Below are 7,972 nucleotides of genomic sequence, written 5' to 3'. Positions count from 1 at the left end.
ATAATGTAGGACATCATATAACCAAACTTCCAAAATTAAGAAAATGTGATGCGAGATCATGCACCTTAAAAACCCATCGCGCATCGCAACTTTCATACACTGCAAATATCACCTAAGGTAAAATATCCCGATCCAATGATATGTGATAAGACATCTCGCAAATCACATCTCGTAGATGCACAAGGTGATAAATGATTGTTGATAAAATAGATTAGCAATATTGCAATCTGCGATATTGCGAAGCAAATCGCAAAATCACTTTATCGCAGATCTGCAAGGCTCATCGTTCAATAAAGTTTTTCTTGTAATTTGATACCGAGTTATGGGCATTAATGTCAATTTAATGGTTAGTTGATGGTCATTTATGAGATAAGATTTAAAGCTGATCGAAAGGTTATTTCACGTAGGGTGGTATATTTGATATGATTTCAGACTTAAAGAGCTTTCCCATCACTTTATCTCTTTCCTTACTTGTAAATTCGCAGGAGCAGCAAGCAGAGTAATATACGCAGCAGTGTGCAGAACGTAATGGGAAAGAAGGGAAAGGCTTCGGTTGCAGAGGACAAAGAGATGACACCCTTATACACAGACACCACCTGTAACAAAGATGCCGGCATAACTACCTGGGAAGGCATGTACAGTCTGCTCGAAGAAGAAAAGTTGAGAGTTATGGAGATTAAAGCAACATCAAACTCATGTGGGTTATCTGAAGCATCAATCACTAAACTTACATGTTCGTTTTCGTACTGAATAGCGGCAAGGACGAAGATTCTTCCATATATAGACATGGTCAAGTGGGTACTGGACAGTCCCAATATACCAGATAGACAATTCAAGACTTGAGGCCAAGACCTCATTGTGTCATTCACTGCACAAGATTTAAGGCTTATGTATCATCTACCTGAACTATAGGCAACGTACAACAAGCAGTTCGTAGAAAAGTTTGCCAAGGAAAACAAAGATTTGGCAGAGTGTACCAAGATCTGGTCAGCGAGGGAAGAACCATTAGAAAAGGACAAAAACGGTATGTACAGTACTGGTTCTCTCTCCTCCCCATATTGCTTTGTTGCTGCTATGCTATGTAGACTATTTGGAAAGCCAAACATCGACAAGTTTTCATTCTAGTGGCTACCCCTATTAGATGCAGCCACTAATGCCACTATTATGGATTGGGCTCAGATATTGTCTGATAATTTAGTTGCATCTAGTTGGAACTACCGCTCCAAAAGAACTACCACTCAGAGGATTTATCCTCCTTTCTATTTAGCTGCTTATGTTATGGATGCAATCTGTTATGTTTCCAAATTTCCTTTAATGGGTTGGAAGTGGACTACACAGAATCCCTTGCCCATTCACATTTATCATAAGGAATTGTGGGATTCCAAGTTTATTTCGTATTTTTACAAAATTTTCCATGGAATTATGTTGCCTCTTTATAAAATGTTGTATAATAGGGATGCCCCAAGATTTTCCCCCGAAGCGGAAGTTGACATTCTCCCTGTCGCAAGATGGTTTGGGGAAGAGCTTTTCACCTATGTCAGAGTATTTGGAAGCATTTCTTCCCCTCATGTCCTACCATTATATGTTCCTGATAAGTTATTGGCTCGAGAAATTGACTATCAGACCTGTGGGGTGGGAGGAATGAGCAAAGAATTGAAAGATAAGAAAAGGGCCATTTGGCCACAATTTCCTATGGCCTATGGGGCCTTTTCATTGTTTGATTTAGGTCATGCATTCAAAGAAGTAGAAAATATGTTGTCTCTATGACTTTTCATGTTTCCAGGAAGACAATTTGACCCTTTTGATGTCATTAAGAATTTCACTACTGCTGTCAAGATAAAAATATTTTCCAAACAAGATGATCTTTTTGATGATGCCTTCCAACAGAAAAGCACGCTGAAAGAAGTTTTGCATCTGTATCAAATTCAATTTCCCCTAGTTGAATTCCAAGAATTAAAATTATACAGAGAAAGGAGATTTGCTAACATCCCCTTGGATAAGTTATGCTTGGAACCAATAAGGGAGCCAACTCCCAGTATCAGTTTAAGTGGAAGCTCAAGTACAGACAAGTCTAGATCTAAGTTTGGAAAAGAATCATCAAAATTCTCTAAACTATTCGAGAGCGACCATAATAAAAGTGAAGGGTCAGTTACAGACACTGCCCAATCTAAAGAGCACCCAGAGCAACAGGTCTTGACTACACCACAGGTAAAAGTTCCCCCTCCCATCATCCAACCACCAAAGCCAATAAGAACTGAGTTGGATAAAGAGTGGGAAACATTCAATGAATTGATTAATACTGAGGAGCAGAGCACAAAGACACCTGAGACTACAATACAGACAGTGACATATATGATCGTGGAAACAGTCAGCAATGCTCTAGAAATAGAGCATATTCCCATTACCCCATCATCTGAAATCATGCTCAAGGTAGAGGAGATTCCTCCTCTAGATGTATTCTATAGCCCATAGCATAAGGCAGTGGTACGAAGGCAAAGAAAGAAAAGGAAACTCGACAGCGTGCTCTCACCTGAGGCAGAGCAGCTAGACGTCCTTTGGCAAGACCCTACTACTGACCCTACTAAAAACCTCGCTAAGTTATCTCAGATCGCAGGAGCCTATGCTTCTGCTACCATTGACAAAGCATCCAAGGTACAATAATTACTGAAGGAAAGAGAAAAACAAATCCAAGTTTTGCAGCAAAAATTACAACAAGCCAGTGCCAACTACGAAGCAGAGGAAAAGTTAGAAAATTTACGGCAATATTTTCAATAGATGCAACTGGGATACCAAAATAATTTGGCCGGAAAAGAAAATCAGTTGCAAGCTGTGCTATAGATGCATAGACATGATCCCAAGCTGATAGAGTTTGTCTCAGAAGCCCTTGCCTTAAATGACCAACTCTTGCAACAGCAAGAAGTATTATGCCAAAGTATATCACAATGGAATTCCCATTGCGAGATGAGCGACAAAATTATCAATCCAGTCGTGGACTTGCGACATGATTATGATGTAATTGACAAAAGAATTTTTGATTATTTGGCTTGGTAAGAATCAGAAGAAGGAAAGAAGGCAGGTGCGCTCAGAATCAATGAAGCACATAAAGAAATGCTTTTCCATAAATGGGACACATAGATAAGAAAGGTGGAACAGGTAGCAGAAGAAGCAGCTACAGTGGCAAACAACCTCATTGACTGTGTCAATGAAAACTCGCACAGAGAAAATCTCATTTCAGAGACCGCACCAAGATTTCTCCTAAAGGTACAGTAACTGCAGACAAGTTGGAGATAGAAAGCTAAGGAAAGGGCAGAGTCCATCAAGAAGCTAACCAAGTTAAATTGGGAAACTCACTGGCAGTACTTGGTTAAACTGCGCAGTGAATGCATGACTCTCAAATGCCTTAAGAACTCTGCCAAGAAGATAGTTCGAGCACTTGCCGATTTTGTTTTCGCATGGCAACTAAAATTAGAGGTCGGCCAATCGACACTCCTCAAGCCGATGTTGAATGCTTGCGACCATAGGGAACAGATACATAGATAGTTAATTTCTAGATTCAATTTTAGTTTTAGTTTTGATTTATTTTTGCCTTAGACGAGGACGTTCATTTAAACCTCCTCCTATATTTTTGTAATAAACTATTTTTAATATTTAGGAAGTAGTATTTTAACCCCTCTCATGCATTTAGAGAAGGGTCCTGAAATCTGTCAAAAAATTTCCTTAGAACATGCACTTCTGCACCCTCAGAGGAGGTTTTGATGAATGAATGGAACAAGATTTATTAATATCTGTGTTTAATGTCTGCTATTGAAATGAAATTTTGTACTCTTAGTAGATGTTGAATTAGGAAGATATAAATCTATATTGCTGAAGCTCATGAGTAGGACTTGTTATTAATGGTACTTTTATCTCTTAACGATTTCTGCTTATGTGTTTAAGTAATATTTTATGCTTAGTTATTTATATATGAAAGCTTGAATGTTTGAGTTATCATTTGGCACTTTTGTATGGTGATGACTATTTTGTTTATGCTCAATATATGAATGACTTATTATGCAATATTCTTCTCACAATTGTTTCGGCTAACTTTTTATACGAAACAATTCATTTTTATCGAATTCTTTTCTTGTAGCGATTGAATGATATTTATTACCAATTGTTGTTCAAAATTATTTTAGATCGCATAAGTAGAAAATTGAATCCCGGGTTAGTCTTACACTTAAATATTTATGTCCACTAGAATACAATTGTATTTTTAAATTAGACTTAGATTAAAAGTATTTTACTTTGAAATCTTTAGAAAGCAGAAATATTAATCAACACACACAAATTGGGAGACTCGTCCCATTATCCCCAGTCGGACCCACCATCCCAAACGAAAAAGGAGCTGCTTTCAAGGTCAGGACTAGGTGGGTATCCCCCTTGTTGTAGACCCGATTTTCATGGCATCAACATATTTGGTGCTAGAAGGAGGGTTGAACTATGAATGGCTAGTAAATCCAAATCTAAATACCATTCTAAGAGTAAATCTCCCTCAACATCTCCCCCAACTTCTCCATCGCATTCCAAATCTTTAAATTGTTGGAAATCTACTAAGAGGGGGAGGGGTGAATCAGTATTATCAAATCAATATAACTTTTTCATTTCCATATTCAGATTCATATATGCTACTTCCATAACTATGATTAATGCAACCAGTGTATATCCAGTAAAGTTATGATGCAGTTAGTTGATCCTTAATGAGTGCATCAGAACATTATTAACCATATCACCAGTAAACAGGAGTAGTAAAACAGAACAGATCATCACACACAAGAATCACACATGAATACCATGATGTAAGGTGGAAACCCAATGTGGGTGAAAACCACCTGCTGCAAGTCATCTCAATCTTTCTTTTATAAGAAACTTCTTTTACAATGGTTCTGTACTGGTGCAGTCTTATACCAATACGCAGGCTTCTACCTGCAGAAGGCTTCAACCTTCTCTCGTTCTCTAGACTCCCTTGGAAGGGAGCTACAACCCCCTTAGCTCTTGTACTAGTCGATCCATTTACTAGTACGCAGGCTGCTACCTGCAGAAATTCTCCAACCTTTACTAATTTTCCAACTGCTATTGGAAGGGAGCTACCACCCCGTTCGCTTTTGTACTAGCTAAGATACTAGTACGTAGGTGCCAACCTACAATCTTCTCTCCTCCGGGTACCACATTTCATACATTTTTAGACTGGATACTCCTGAAGCACAACACATAATCTGAAAGGCCACGTTTCATCCAATTTTCATACTGGACCCATTAACAACATTGAAGCACAAAATTAATCATCACAGCAATACACCCATCAACTACACCTGCATCATTAATCTCTGAATCACCCACTCACCAGATCATTATATATACAAGGATAATATGTGTGTTAGCAATCAGATCTAGTCCATCAGATCTCATAAAGATAAGTCATTATGAACCTGATCCATTATAGATCTCATCCATCAATACTGAAGCTAAACATAATCAATCAATCAATCACTTCTCAGAATGCTATTATCAGAACACAGTACCAGTAACCAGACATCACTTCAGAACTTAGAACACTGCAGCAACTAAAACATATTTCAATAAAAGTACGCTACTTCACCCATAGAAAACTGCGGGTATCCACGCCTGCGCTGCCTTCTGATCTGCGGGTATCCACACCTTCTCTGCCTTCTTATCTATGGGTATCCCCACCTATACAGTCTTCTGGTTTGTGGGTATCTGCACCTGCACAATCTTCTGATCTGTAGTATCCGCACCTGCATAGCCTACTGATCTACAGGCATCCACACTTCGCTTTCTTATGATCTGTGGGTATCCGCACCTGTGCACTCTTCTGATCTGCGGGTATCCACACCTGCACCGTGTCGCACCTGCAGTCCTGCGGGTATAGATAATTTTTCAGGCTTTAAGTATACCCCAGACTATCAGATTTACAGATCTGATCATGCGTCAAGGAGATCTCGACCCCTCAGTAGATCCGTCTTGTAATGCTCAGATTTCTCCTTGATTCAAATGCAGCTATCACTCACCAATCAATCACAAGTATTTCAGATCTCACTCACCTTAAGATATTCAACACATGAGTGTCTCATCCAAATGATCTCCTTCCCCTTTTTATATTCTAGGCCTTTCTAGAACCATGGAACAAAACCATAGAGATCCAGTACTAGGGATCCAAAACCGGGGTTCAATATTTTAAATGCAATACCACAGACCAAAACCATAGGATCAAAAATTTCAGACTAAATACCATGGATCAATCATAAAATTTCCCACGTGTGTGTGCTTCTCTGCATGAAAGTGAGTGAATTTGATGTCCGCACCTTTTGAACTGTGAACCTATGAACATGTCCGCACCTTATGAACGATGTGCATGCGGAACCTACCGATGACCACATTTTTTGATCGGCGCACCTGTGAACTTCTTATTTTCTTCATTCTTTGTAGGCTGATCATCAATCTTTGCTACTGACTTGTTGCACTATGATTTGTCATCTGTATGAGTTGCCATCAAGGACAACACTTGAGCCATAATGCCAACAATCTCCCCCTTTGGACTTGATGGCAAAGCTAACTTTTCATACTAAGGACTTGTCATTTGATTCTTTTGAGTTATCCTGCATCCCATGTATTATGTCACATTTGATATCTCTTCTGTAGATTCATCTGACTATATAGAAGTGAGATAATCTTCTATGAGTGGGTTGCCATCAAGTACAACACATGCATCATAATGCCAACAATCTCCCCCTTTGGACTTGATGGCAACAACACCAACTCTCTCTCCCCCTTTGACATCAAGGGCAAAGGGCGAACCAAGATATTCTCTTTCCTTGATAAACATTACGTTGTCCATACTCCCCCTGAGTATCTTCTGAAATATCTGAATGAGCTCCCCCTTTGTATATGCCAAGGTGTACCAATATGACCATACTCCCTCTGAGTACTGCTGAAGACTCTGCTATGCTAAAGAGTGTTGTTCATGCTCCCCCTGACTGTAAGCAAGGTCTGCAAAAAGATGTTCTACAAGAAGAACATGACTCTATACATCATAAATGACCTTCCTATCACCAAAGACTCATACATACATCCATCTCCCACCAAAATGGGGATATACCAAACTTGACTCATCCACCCAATCAAGTGGGGATACATGATAGCATAAGAGTATAACATCATCCATCCGTTAGATGACCTTGATAATGACTGAAATATTTCATCATCCTTCCTATGCATGGGGGTACAAATTACATCATATGACCAGAAAAGATTTCATCAAGTGACTACAATAGATAGAGACACACTATTACATTATGAGACTTGATATGACCTTTACATCGAATGATGACATTTATAACAGAGACCAAACATCTAAATAAGACCATGAAAGTCATCAGCAACTATCATACATAGTGTATGATTTGCTCTATAAGCAACATCCAGACCAGCAACCTGAATATGTCCATTAGTGTAGATGGCATCAACCTGTGACAAGATATGTCATCATCAACTTTATCCAGAATCATTCACATTATATCATATGTGAGAAATACCACAGCCATCACATCAACATCAAGATCTGCATGATCCAAGTATCATCACTTGGGAACATCTGCATCAATCAACATATGTAAGTATCAACCCATCATTATATCATCATGACTCCAACAATGCAACTTTGAGTAATCATCCATGTATCCAGCACTATGTATCTTGAGCTCAAGATCATTTGTTAAGACTTCATGATATCATCGACAGCAACAATCCTCATCCATATGAGCACCAAGAACTATAGAAATCCTGCATCATAACTGTATTATATGATCTTGACGACAGCAGCATATGAGTGACTCATCATCAAGAATGTGAATTCAAGGAAAGAACCATATATGCATCATCAGAGAATCAACCACAAATATGATCAACTTATGTAATC

Source organism: Pinus tabuliformis, chromosome Q (assembly GCF_031772625.1).
Source record: "Pinus tabuliformis cultivar Carrire ecotype Pingquan chromosome Q, CPIR1, whole genome shotgun sequence".
NCBI lineage: Eukaryota > Viridiplantae > Streptophyta > Pinopsida > Pinales > Pinaceae > Pinus > Pinus tabuliformis.
This window is presented reverse-complemented; position numbering follows the sequence as displayed.